Raw genomic sequence first — 13,163 nt, 5'->3', positions numbered from 1 at the left:
AGGAAGGAAGGAAGGAAGGAAGGAAGGAAGGAAGGAAGGAAGGAAGGGAAAGACAAAGGAGAGCAAGCAAAACAAAATGAAGACTATGCTACTGTCCATCTATATATTCCTAACTCATAAAACATGCCTTATACAGTAAGTATTTAGCCCTGTCTGTGAAGTGAATTAATAGAATGGAAGAGAAGTAGAAAGAATATCAATTAGAAACTCTGAAATATCTAAGTATAAAGTTAATTATAAAATAATTTAAAATCTGAACTCCTTCGTTACTATTTTCATTCATATAGATGTTCAGCCTCTCATTTTAAAACTTTCATCCTTTTACATGATCAAACTTATAAAGTACTTAGTTATAAAGCACTAATATAATTTCATGGGATCCCCAAAACAATGCTATGGAGTAAATGCCATTATTCCTCTTTTATAGAAAACATGAGTTCAGAAAGTTTAAGTGATGACCAAGGCCACAAGCAATAGAGCAGGACTCAACACAAGCTTCAATTCTGAAGCCACTCTGAGTATCAGCCTTAAGCAATGTCAGTGGAGAATAACACTTAGTCTACTGCCGTGTTTCAATTGCACATGGTGGTTAAAAAACAGGCGTTGGTGTCAAGACTCACAGCCCCACAAATTACCAGTTGTGGGATGATCTTGAGCAAGTTATTTCAACTCTCTGATTCTGTTTCTTCATCTGATGAACTGAGGTGGTAATAGCTACCTCATAGATTTGATATAAAGATTAAATGAGATATGTGTAGCACACTTAGCACATGTCCCATCATTAATAATCACCATCATATTTTATCCAAAGGAATCTCTGTCATAGTGGGTATTGTTTATGTGGAGTTTTGAGGATATCCAGACTGTTTTTGGCAACAGCAGCTCTTTCTGGTTTTCAGACCCTCTTGTCAATAGGCCCTTCTATAAACTTACACCCTTTAAAAGTTGAATTTTTTGATTACTCAAATTTGGGTAGATCACATGTTAAGATATATGTGAAGTCCTGGGTCCGGGAGTAGAATTTGAAGGTAGAATGTAAGAGAAGGCTTTCTAGTTAAAGAATTCATTAGGAAGATTTTTTGAAAGTTCTGTTCTACATTTGTAAAATTCAGGAGGCAATTTAGGTCTCTTGCATGACCAGAAATAAAGGGCTTGAGTGCCTATTTTGGGATTGGCCACTACTGTAAATGCTTCACACACATTAGCTCATTTCAACTTGACACAAACACACCTGAGGTAAACTTTATTATCACCATCCTCATTATATAAAGATGAAGGAATAGGCACTAAGAAGTTAAATAACTTGACCAAGTTAGCCCAGCTAATAAGTAACAGAGATGACTAGAATCCAGAGCTGTACCAGAGTCCATGAGAGTACCATTGCCCTATGTTGTCTTTCTCCAGAGTGTCCTATCACTCACTTATCAATCACATATATACAAGGAGTCTACACAATGGTGCAAGGCACTTCTGTACTCTATCCATCAAGTCTCCTGTCAGTTCATAGAGATGTCCGTAGCAGATGTTGTTGATATCCTGCTCCATACTCCCTTGGTTCCCTAGTTCACTTACAGTTACAGTAAAATTCATGATAAACGTACAACTTCACACCTGGGTTTCTCTTAACACTTCCTGAACGCTTTTTAGGGACTGTGGAAGCAGGACCTGCCAAAGATAGGCATAACTTAGAAGTGCAGGAGAATTAAAGACCCTAGGGGCAAACATCAACCAATACAAAATAGGAATTGATAAATAAACGCCCAGCATCCCCATCCCATTCACTTTCTTGGAGGGTCCCTAGTGGAACTGAGTCTAGTTGCCCACAGCAACCTGTTCATTAAAACACCTTGTATTGGCTCTTCCCCCTTCTTTACCTCATTTTCCATATCCTTCACTTGTGTTTTCTGGAATCACCTTTAAATAAACTACTTTCACCCATGACTTCATCCTATGGTCTGCTTTGGGGCAATTCAAATCAAAATAATCTCAGGTGGGTATCTAGAAGTTTCCTACTACCTCCAACAACACAATCCCCTTGACTCCAGTTCCATCTACATCAGACTGCCAAGGACCAGATATCATGGGAAGAGTAAGACTAGGATGAGGAAGGAAGGACTCCAGAAAGAGAATCCTTTGGATTCTTCAGATTGAAACAAAAACACTTTCCTCTTGCTGGTGCTGACTATTCTCACATATTTCTTCAAGATGCTATGAAGCTAACCAAGTTTCTTTCTAAGGACTTCCTACCAAAAAGACAGAGCAGGAGTAGAGAAGGGGCAAGAAGGGAAGAAAACACTAAACCACAAGACAAGGATTCTAAAATTAAAAAAAAAGAGTTATTAATGTATCTAAAAAGATTGTCATGAATGTGCTTTGTCATTACGAAGCTGAACAGTCCTACTAAGTGATATCCTTCTAAGAAATGTAGTTCAGTGGAAAGAATATGCACAAATCTGGAGACATACTGACCTGAGTTGCTTTTCTTTTTCTTCTTTTATTATTGAAGTATAGGTGACATACAATGTTATATTAGTTTCAGGTGTGCAACATACTGATTTGACAATTCTGTACATTACTCAATTCTCATCAAGGTAAGTATAGTCACCATCTGTCACCATACAACATTATTACAATATTATTGACTATATTCCCCATGCTGTACTTTTCATCTCTGTGATTTATTTATTTTATAACTGGAAGTTTGTAGCTCTTAATCCCCTTCAACTATTTTGCCCATTCCCCCTCTCCCTTCTCCTTTGGCAACCACCAGTTTATTCTTTGTCTTTACAAGTCTGTTTCCGATTTTCTGTTTGTTTGTTCACTGTTTTGTTTTTTTAGATTCCACATATAAGTGAAATCATATGGTATGTGTCTTTCTCTGACAGACCTGAGTTTAAATGCCAGCTTTACCACAAAGATTATGACATAAAGCAAATTAACTTCTTAAAGCCTGATTTTTCATACATATACAATGGTGTGGAAATATTTACCTCCCCCAAACTGTTAAAGATTTAAATGAGATAATGTGTGTGACAATTGCTGGCAGATGTTTAACAAATGTTAGTTTCCTTTCCTTGTCTTCCCATGCCCCATCCTAACCTGCCACCCCACAGAGAAAATACTATGGGAAATTTTCTTAATGATCCTCAATCTTATACATGTAGGGGTCTCCTCTGCTCTGTTCATTAACCTCCTAGAAATTCCTCTAAACTTTTATGGTCAAGAAAATTAACTTGGTGAGCATTTCTTTGTGACCATTACATGCCAGATTCTACAGGTTAACCAAGGAAAACTAAAGAAGTCAGGAAAAATGCAAATAAACATTAGGTATTGAAGCTGCAACATATCCACATTAACATATGCAAAGATGTGGGAAGTCAATTTAAGACAAAGGAGAGCTTCTATTATGTGCCATTGGTAATAACAAGGTAAATAAGCCTCTCAATCCCTACGACAATGGACTGCTTTTCAACAAACTATTTTTTTTAAAAAAATTAAGAAGCAGCAAAGGGCACAGACCACCTTTTGTCTTTGATTCCAGCACAGATCCTCCTGCTTTTCACATTTCTCCCACACAGTGATTTGACCATTAAGTGATTAATGATGTGGACATTTAGACTATTAGCTTAAGCAATTGTTCATAAATGTGCTTTTTTGTTTTGAATAACTTAGCAAAATGATCTAGCTTCAAATTAGAGAAGAATAGATGTGAATAACTGCTCTCCCAGAAGCAAAAGGCTGAACTCAAGAGACCTCTTTTAACTCTTAGACCTTCAACTTTCTCAGGGCAGGAGTTAAACTTAAGATCCAACTAGAAAGTTGGGGACAGTATGTCCACCCCCAGTTATATCCATTCCATAGACACAGAGAATGCACAGGGAGCTGGGCCTGGGGTTGCCCAGCATCCAGCTTGCACTACCACTTATGACATATATTACAGTAGCCCGTCCACTTCTTAGGTGATTGAAAATGTGAGTAGTGGACAGGCCTCAGTTAATACTCTGAGTGACACAATCAATGCAACATATGTATATCCATGTAGGATTCAGAGAAGTGCAGAACCTTCAGTAGGACAATACTCCCATACTTCCAATTTTCAGTAACTTTAAACTTCTGACTCTGCTTATTCTTAGATGGTTTTTAATTTTTTTTAAGATTTATTTATTTATTTGAGAAAGAGAGAGAGCAGGGGGAAAGGCAGAGGGAGAGAGAGAATCCTCAAGCAGACTCCCTGCTGAGCATGAAGCCTGACATGTGATTGGATCCCAGGACCCTGATATCATGACCTGAGCCAAAATCAAGAGTTGGATGCTTAACCAACTGAGCCACCTAGGCACCCAAGGTGTTTTTTTATTATTACTCAGAGTTCCTAGTTTTTCTTTCTAGCTTCTATTCGTGGGAAGCAGTGTTTTAGAAAGGTAACATTTGTTAACTAAAAGGATAACATCTGGATTTGAATACTTTCTCTACTACTTTTTTTTCCTCAGAGAAGAAAATTTGTATCATTTATGTTTCCATTTCTATACTCTACCACTTAATAGTTATATAAGCTCTCTGTGCCTCAATTTTCTCATATATAGAATTAGGATTTGATAATAAAACTTATATGATAAAGTTGTTCTTGGGATTAAATAAATGTTTAAACCCTGCTGTAAACCATTATGTCTGGCACAAATGCATAATAATTTTTTTTCTTAGAAATGAATACTTGCAGAAAGGATACCATGGTTTACCAGGTTCTCTGGTGTGGCCTTGGGCTTCAAACAGCACAGAATCAAATGTTTACTGAACTACTCCAACAAGCACTGATAACCAGTGACCGAACTACCATCATATAGAACAAAGAACCATAATGCGTTCAAGTTGAAATAGAAGAGCTGTCACAATTGTCTATTCTTCAGGTCGTTAGGTGACAGATCATGAAACTGAGACCTGGAGAGACCAAATTGTAGTGAAATAAATTTCCTATGAACAAAGTTGAGTTACAACTCAAAGTTCCAAGCAATGGCTTAGCAATAAATTTTTGGAACTTAGCATATTTCTAAGTTGGTACATGTTGATATATTTTCCTAATTTGGTATGAAAGACAGTATACTCTAGAGATCTTATGATGTGAAAACAAAGAAATAAAATTTTTCTCTGAGAGTATAAACTTACCATAATGTCATATTGTAGTATAGTAGACCATAACAAAAAATTAAAGAAATATTGCCTATTTTATGTATCTGCTTTTTAAAAAATCTCTCCAAAAAATCTTTTTAAAAAAGTGTTTTTATAAAACACTTCCTAGGAGGCCACCTCTTAGTATGGAAATGCATTTTATTTAATAATTAAACACTGATAAGAATTTTGGACAAAAATAATCTAAGGGAATAAAATGTATTATTGAACGATCACCATTAAAAGTCCATCTAGGATTTATACAATGGGATTCCACCGACAATAGTAATCTACCTGATTTGATGTTATTTTATAAAATAAGTTACTTTTACAGTTCTTGTGTTTTGATAACTTTGACCTCATAAGGAAACCATGACAAATATCTAAGGACTAACTGTGTGGCATGCTATCATGTGCTGCCCAGATTCTGGGATTTATCTCCCTATCTGCTGGGAGTGCTGCCTGAAGATGGCCCTCTGCTGTCAGCCCTCTTTGGAGGATTGTGTCAGCTGAAGAAAACTGCTTTGCCTAAAGTCACCTGTACTTTGAGGGGAAGCCACTACCCAAATCAATGCCGGGATGGAGAAGTCCAGCCACCTTGCTCCAACTCTAAAGTGTCATCCCAGCTCCAGAGCTCCCAAAGGACCTGCTGGGGTCTTCAGTAAAACTGCATCACAGCTCCACTTCTTTGTCTGCCCAGCTCTGCTTCCCTTCCCTCCACTTACCTGTACTCATTCCCAGAGTGCTTCCCAGTTAGTATCTTGTAAATTAATCTCCATCTACTTCTGGTGGAGCCCAACCTGCAGCAATCTGAAAGTCAAGGCCTTCAATAATTACAGCTGAATTTGCGTCGATAGGGAAATGGTTGAAAATGCAGGACCTGTTAAAGGAGACCTCATTTGCTTCTTCTTGTCCAGGGCTTTGGTTTGTGTGGATAACAAAGTTGAGGTGAATGAATTTGTGCGAGGGACACTTCCTAGGAGGCCACCTCTTAGTATGCAAATGCATTTTATTTAATAATTATCTGGGTGCTAATGATTTCCTAGATGAAAACTTGCTGCCATGAGACATGAGGCTCCTGAGCCACATCCATGTTGATGATTTCTATTGAGGCAGTGACCCTCTCTCCTGAGCCATCATTGGAAACTGGTCTCTTGCCTTCCCCACAGCTTCTGCCCCTATACATTGTCCAGCATCTCCTGGGATGAAAAGGATACATAGCAACAATTTATTGAGCTGGTTCACTATTCTGCTTGTTTCCTTCTCTCACAAGCTGAGAGTGGAAAAAAAGTGTCCTATGTAGGAAGATCCAAGATATTGACCTCTCTATATGGTGTATTTTCGTCTCTTATACTATTCTAATAAGGCAGTTTTTATTAGAATAGTGCAAGTCTCAGAACATTCTACTAGTACAGTTCTATACTTGGAATACAAATATAAATTTAATTACATTTTGCTTCCTACACCTTTTTGGCTATAGCATTTAATTTGTCATTGATTGATTCACTTATTCTTGTGTTCATTCATATGACATACCTATTCAGGGTCTACCATGAAGCACATACTTTAATATTCCTGTGAAGTAAATATAGCATTCAATGCTCACCCACTGGCCCTCACCCAAATGCAGTGCCCCTACTGAAGTCAGTTAAACCTTTAAGCCTTCACTCTGAGTTTCTCACAAAAGCCTCCATCATTACATAACTCATCAATCATTGGAATCTATCTGAATGCTATTAAAACTCTACCCCTAGTTTATTAGCATGTAGGTATTAAGTTTGATTCCTCCTCCTTCTTTCTTACAGGAATTGTCATAGTTGGACTTTCCAGCTCATACTTTTTGACATCTCTGGATCTCTTCCTCCTTCTTCCCTCTTGCCTTCTTGTCTTTGCAAGTTCCATTCCTATTCCTTTTAATCTCTGACTGCAATTAGTGCATTTTCTCCAGAAAATATTTTTAAAATCAAACTGAAATGTCAAATGTACTTGATATGCACTCGGGTATCAGAACCCCAAGAGAAATAGGGGGAAATATTAATTTAGGCTTAGTGAAAATGGCAAAAGATTTTAGTTTGAGCTACAGCATACAAGAGAGAGGAAAAGAAGGAGTGGCAATATTGCAATATGTTGGGCAGAAATTGTTGTATAAGTAATACTTATTCAAGGTACCTTAAAATGATTTTAAACACTAAAAGTCTGCAATACTGTGTAATTACTTAGTCTCCTTTATTAATAAAGATCATTTCAATTCATTAACATGAATAGGGAATACCCAAATATGAATAAACCTTAACAAAAAGTTAGTTCACCCCAATCTTCTCATAAATTACTGTGTGTCAGGTTCCTAAACAGCATCTCCTGGAATGAAATGTTCCTAAATGTTCCAAATACAGTATTACAAGGAAGCTGGTATTCTTACTACCTCCTTGGAAGATGAAGTACTGGGCCTAAGTAAGATGAGGAAATTTATTCGAAGTTGCAGTTGAGGGATTTGAATTCAGGTAGTCTGTCCCACAGTATACACTCTTCATTATGACATCATAGTGTCCCACTGATGTAAGGTCTGGAGCCCTGGAGAATATATCTGGCCAAGTGTAGAAGCCTATCAGTTTGTGGGTTTGGACTTTCAAAGTGAACTCAGGCCTTTTGGCATTTGCATTCTCTTTGTGGCGGACAAAATGCAAACTTCTATTTGGAAAGGGGGAAAGAAAGTGGTCTAAATGGCTTCAAGGTTTTTGAACATCAAATAGTTCTTACCAAAGAACAGTACAATCACTGAAGTGTATCTGTATCTGAGTCAAAACATCCATGGATTTGACAGCACTCTGATTCACAAAATATGCAGAGCCATTTCGTGGTTATCATGGTTCCAAGTTAAATAGAAGGCTCTGTCTTGCCTTCTCCCTATTAATTAATTCCTGACTGGAATTGCTCTTCCCAGGGCATGCCAGTGGACACGCACTGAGGAGCTTCACTGTTCAGGAAATGATGTTGGTAAGACTGAGAGGTTTGGCATGATAGGTGGCTTGGGGGCAAACCTGGTGGGAGCTGCCTCCTCCCATATAGCCCACGTCAGCAGCAGCAACAATTGTAAGACACTTCCAGTCTGCAAGTTGCACAATGGGTGAGTTTTTTTACATGTCCTTCAAAGTCTGCAGATGAAGGGATGGGCAAATAATTGTGCCTGCAACTTGGTAGTATGGGCTGCTAAGATCAAAGCAAAGGAAACTGTACAAATTGTCCACTTGAATACTAAAGAAACAAAGAAAACCAACCCAACTCAACCAAATATTGCTTCTTTTTCTTTGAGTTCTTTAATTTTCTGATCCAGAAGTTTATGTTCTAAATAGCTGGTTAGCAAAGTGGCAGAAGTGGTTCAGTCAAGATTTTGAGATTGCTACCAGAAAACCTGACTTACAATATATGGAAGACCTGGACTTTTTATTTTGCTGCCAATGAAGATAATAAATTGGCATAATTCAAAGAGCCATGTCAAGCAAATCTGAGCTATAACGATTTACAGAAGAGCAATAAGAAAGTAGTATCAGCTTGAAGAAGAAAAGAACTAGAGCCAGGATACAGCTGGAGCATGAAAGTCTCACATAACACATTTCTTATCGAAAAAATGAGAGAGTTAGACTACCTTCTCTGCTGTGCCTTCTCATTCTAACATTGCATGTCCCTATGTTATGTCAAATATATGAGTGGAGCCACATAGATCACTTTATCTTGAGTCTAGGGGCTTTCAGTAATGAATCATAGATACCATCCACCAATTCTCAGATGAGTCTTGTTAAAGCTCTGATCTTGTGGAAAATTCCAGAGCCTGATGCTGAAAGTGAGATAAACTGGACTTGACCTAGCTCTAACACTGGTTAGCTATGTGAAATTGGGCAAGCCAACTAGCCTCATTTCCTCATCTGGAAAATGAGACTGATCCTTACACTTCTAATATCTGATTCCCAAATATTCATTATTCTTGTGACCCTCTGTAAAATTGTTAAATATTATTTTAATTATCTTAATATTTCTTGAGCTGGAATAATGTTAAGTGTTTTCCAGTTTCTTTAACCCCAGAAGCCTATGAAATAATGGATATCTTTAATCCCATTTTTTAACACAGAAATAATATGGACTTGAAGAATCCAAGAGTTGGTACCCAGAAAATAAATATTACTCCTGAACAAATATTCGAAGATATACCTTTATGATAACTTATGACAGATCCATTCACTGACAGAAAAATGTAGTCACAGTGGTTACTTGGCATTGTTAATTTAAATTAGAAGGGAGATGAGATCAAACATGTTGCTGAGGAAGAATGAAATCATGCAATAGCATACATAAGAGCTCCCACCTAGCCAAACTCTGTCACCCGTTCTTATTTGTGTATCAAGTCTCATTCCAATGAGAGTACTATGGATCCCTCTGAAGCATCAGCATGTTTCCTTTGAGCCCAGTTGCACCTCACCAAACTGTAAAACAAACACCAGTTGGCTCCATAATCTGAAGTATCAACTATAATCTACTAGTGACTGAACAGCCATTATGTTGAAGAGCTCAAAAACATGTTGTTATTCCCAGATATTTTATATGACTTCTTTGCATCTTCTTGGGTTCCCTAGCTTAGGAAATTTGGTGATTTTGATTTATTGGTCTTAATGTTTTCTCTCAGGTATTCAGGTTATTTAAAACCCTAGGTCTTTGGAAATAGAAATGGAAGATTTCAATATCTATAGATATATATACTCTACTTTAATCCACAAATTTTAATTTTATTTTTTTTAAGATTTTATTTATTTATTTGAGAGAGAATGAGAGACAGAGAGCATGAGAGGGAGGAGGGTCGGAGGGAGAAGCAGACTCCCTGCCGAGCAGGGAGCCCGATGCGGGACTCGATCCCGGGACTCCAGGATCATGACCTGAGCCGAAGGCAGTTGCTTAACCAACTGAGCCACCCAGGTGCCCCTAATCCACAAATTTTAAATATCTTTCCAACATGACCAAATTCTCCTTTCCTTCATGCTTAATTGAAAAAAATCCATATTTACAGAATCCTGAAAATTGAGGCAAGTATTGACTAGTTTGGACAATAACTGCTTAGGGAGTAAATGATTTATATAATTCCTATTTATATTACAATATATTTTGATATATATTGTATCTATATCAGTATATATAGTATCTATATATATTGAATATATATAAATATATATATAAAATGTTGAAGCTCTTGAATGTTTTAGGTATAGTTTAAGTTGAAAAAGTCAACTACTTCTCATGAAAAAACCTCTTTTAGATAAAATCTTCAGTTAACATTCAGAAACCATCTTAATATTACATCTTACTAATACATCTTACATCACTCAATCCACTGCAGTCTATTGAGAAAATCAGCATTGCTTACTTGCTTCTCAGGAGCATTTACCTATATAGTGATTTCCCTCCAGTGATCAGGTAAAGAAGGAAACTATAGACTTTTCAAAATCTTTATAAAACCTGACTGCAAGCTGACCTGAGAGTTTTATAACAAGTGTGAGGTTTTACAAGGCAAGAGGGAAATAAAACTTGTTTGTTTGTTTATCTAACCAGCACACACATTTTTCAAACAATTTGGGTTTGGCATCACCCACAATGCATCTGGCCAAACACTTTTTCCCCTTAATTCTTATAACCAAAGAAATTTTCAGGGAAATTTAATCCACATGTTTCTGATTCATTCCATATCCAGTAATGTTTCAGTGAAGGGTATTTGATTTTAAGCACTTTGGAAAAGATTCTATCATCAGCAGTTCCTAAGATTACAGGTAAATTGGTGTAAATAATAGAGAAACTGAAAGGGACAGACTTAGGCATAAAAAGATTCCCCAAAATGCAATCCTAAGAGGCCAGAGTTCTCCTAACAGTTCTGGGAAGTTAGAGTAGCCTGTTTTAGGGCTTCAAATTCCCAGTGTGGTCAAATCAGAATTAGTTTACCAGTAGTAGTTCCATTTACATTGAAACTCCACTGCAGAGTTGAGTATTCAATATTTATTGGGTACATAAAATGTGCCAGGTACTGTTGCTATGGGGAAAAAAAAAGATGCATAACAGTGTTCATCTTAAAAAACTTCCAATTTCATAAGTGAAGATAAGACCCAGTAAGATAATACCAATATTCTACCTTAAAACTTTAAAATAGACTCTCTAATTCTCTATGTAGCTTACACCAGCAAACTCACTCAAATCCTAATGCACATACATACACACAGACACATACACACACAGGACTGTAATCTTAGATGTCAGGAACTAAGGTCTTACTCCATTCAATTTAACCAAAGTGTACCTTTTATCCTGCATGGCACACAAAGCATTTTAAAAATAGATTATGTTGAAATATATTTTTAATGACAATAATAAGGTAAATAAATAAATAGAATTTGTTTTCTTGCTTGTTTTATAGGTGAGTTTGCAGAACTGGAAAGAATATTGCAAGATTGGAATCAATGACACCTGAGATTGGAGAGCTAAGCTGGAAAGCCATGAGTGCCTTTTCAATAAAAAGTTGGACTTCAAACTAAATTCCAGGCCGTTTACAGAGAGAATATCATGGCCATGCCATTACTACATTTGACACAGCAAAACCTGCCGCAATAGGATTAGTGATTACTGCATTTGACCTCATCGAAAAACAGAGTCTGCCATCGTACCAGGAGCCTATCATATCATAGTCATCAGGTAGACCACAGTACCTCAGTCAGATGAGAACCTAATTGTGCAGATCCTCTTAATAAAATGTTGGTCTCTACATTTGTTTTTTTAATTGATTGGTTGTTCTAAAATAGCATCCATTTTACACATTTCTAACTCTTGACTCCTTAGTTTATATACTGTACATTTTATTCAAATGCACATCCAAAATAAAGCCATTGAATTTATCCACAGATTGAATTAGACTATATTTTTCAAAACTGCCTCAACAATAACTTCCATCCTGCATGCTCTCCTGCCATGTGACTTTATCACATTCCCCATCAAGAACTGGAGTCCATTTCTCCACCCCCTTGAATCTGAGAGGCTCTGCGACTGCTTTGGCCAATAGAAGAATAGGACTGCTATGTCACTCTGCCAGTTCCAGGCATATCTCTTAACTAGTGTGGCATCTTCTGACTTCTTGGAAGCAGCCATCATGCAAGAAATATGATTCCTCAAGACAACAGTGCTGGAAGAAGCCTAAGACACATGAAGGGGCCTTGAAGGATGAGACATCATGCAGGGAGAGACGAGCCAAGGAATACCAAGGGACCTAACATGTGAGTGAAGGAAGTCAAATTGGAATCCTCCAGCCCCAGCCACCCCAGCTCCTAACAAAGGGATGAGAGACAAACCACCAGCCAAGCCATTCTCAACTTCCTCACCCTTAAAACCATGAGTAAAATGAAATGGTGGTTTTAAGCACTGAGTTTTGGGGTTGTTTGCTATAAAGCAATAGACAGCTGAAACACAGACTATGCGGAGGTTTCTTTTCTATACCCAAACCTGTACTAATCTGTGAAAAGAGAGATCTAAAGAATCTAGAAAGCAAGTTGATTTATGCAAGAAGTTTTCAATCCAGTAAGCCAAAAAATATAATACTACAGGAGAAGAACCAACAAAGAAATTATCAAGAAGTGCAAATAATAAATTATTAATGGTAATAAACAGAATCACAACTTCTGGAATCAAAGAGAATATTAGGACTCTGACTAAGGTATAGCAGCTGGAGAAAGGTTCTCATAGATAAAATGCATCTTTAAATGATGGCAAGTTAGGACTGTTAGAAAGAGGGAGAAAGGCCTTTTATAAGACAAATAGTTTGAGTAAAAGTGGTTACAAGAAAATAAGTGGAAAGATAGAGGGAGGGAGGGGGAGAGAGAGAAGGAGGGAGGAAGGGAGAAAGAAAGAAAGAAAAAGAGACAGAGAAAGAAGAAAGAAAGAAAGAAAGAAAGAAAGAAAGAAAGAAAGAAAGAAAGAAAGAAAGA

The sequence above is a fragment of the Mirounga leonina genome, unplaced genomic scaffold, assembly GCF_011800145.1.
Source record: "Mirounga leonina isolate KUSES-001 unplaced genomic scaffold, KU_Mleo_1.0 Mir_165, whole genome shotgun sequence".
Lineage (NCBI taxonomy): Eukaryota > Metazoa > Chordata > Mammalia > Carnivora > Phocidae > Mirounga > Mirounga leonina.
Note: the sequence above shows the minus strand (reverse complement) of the source record.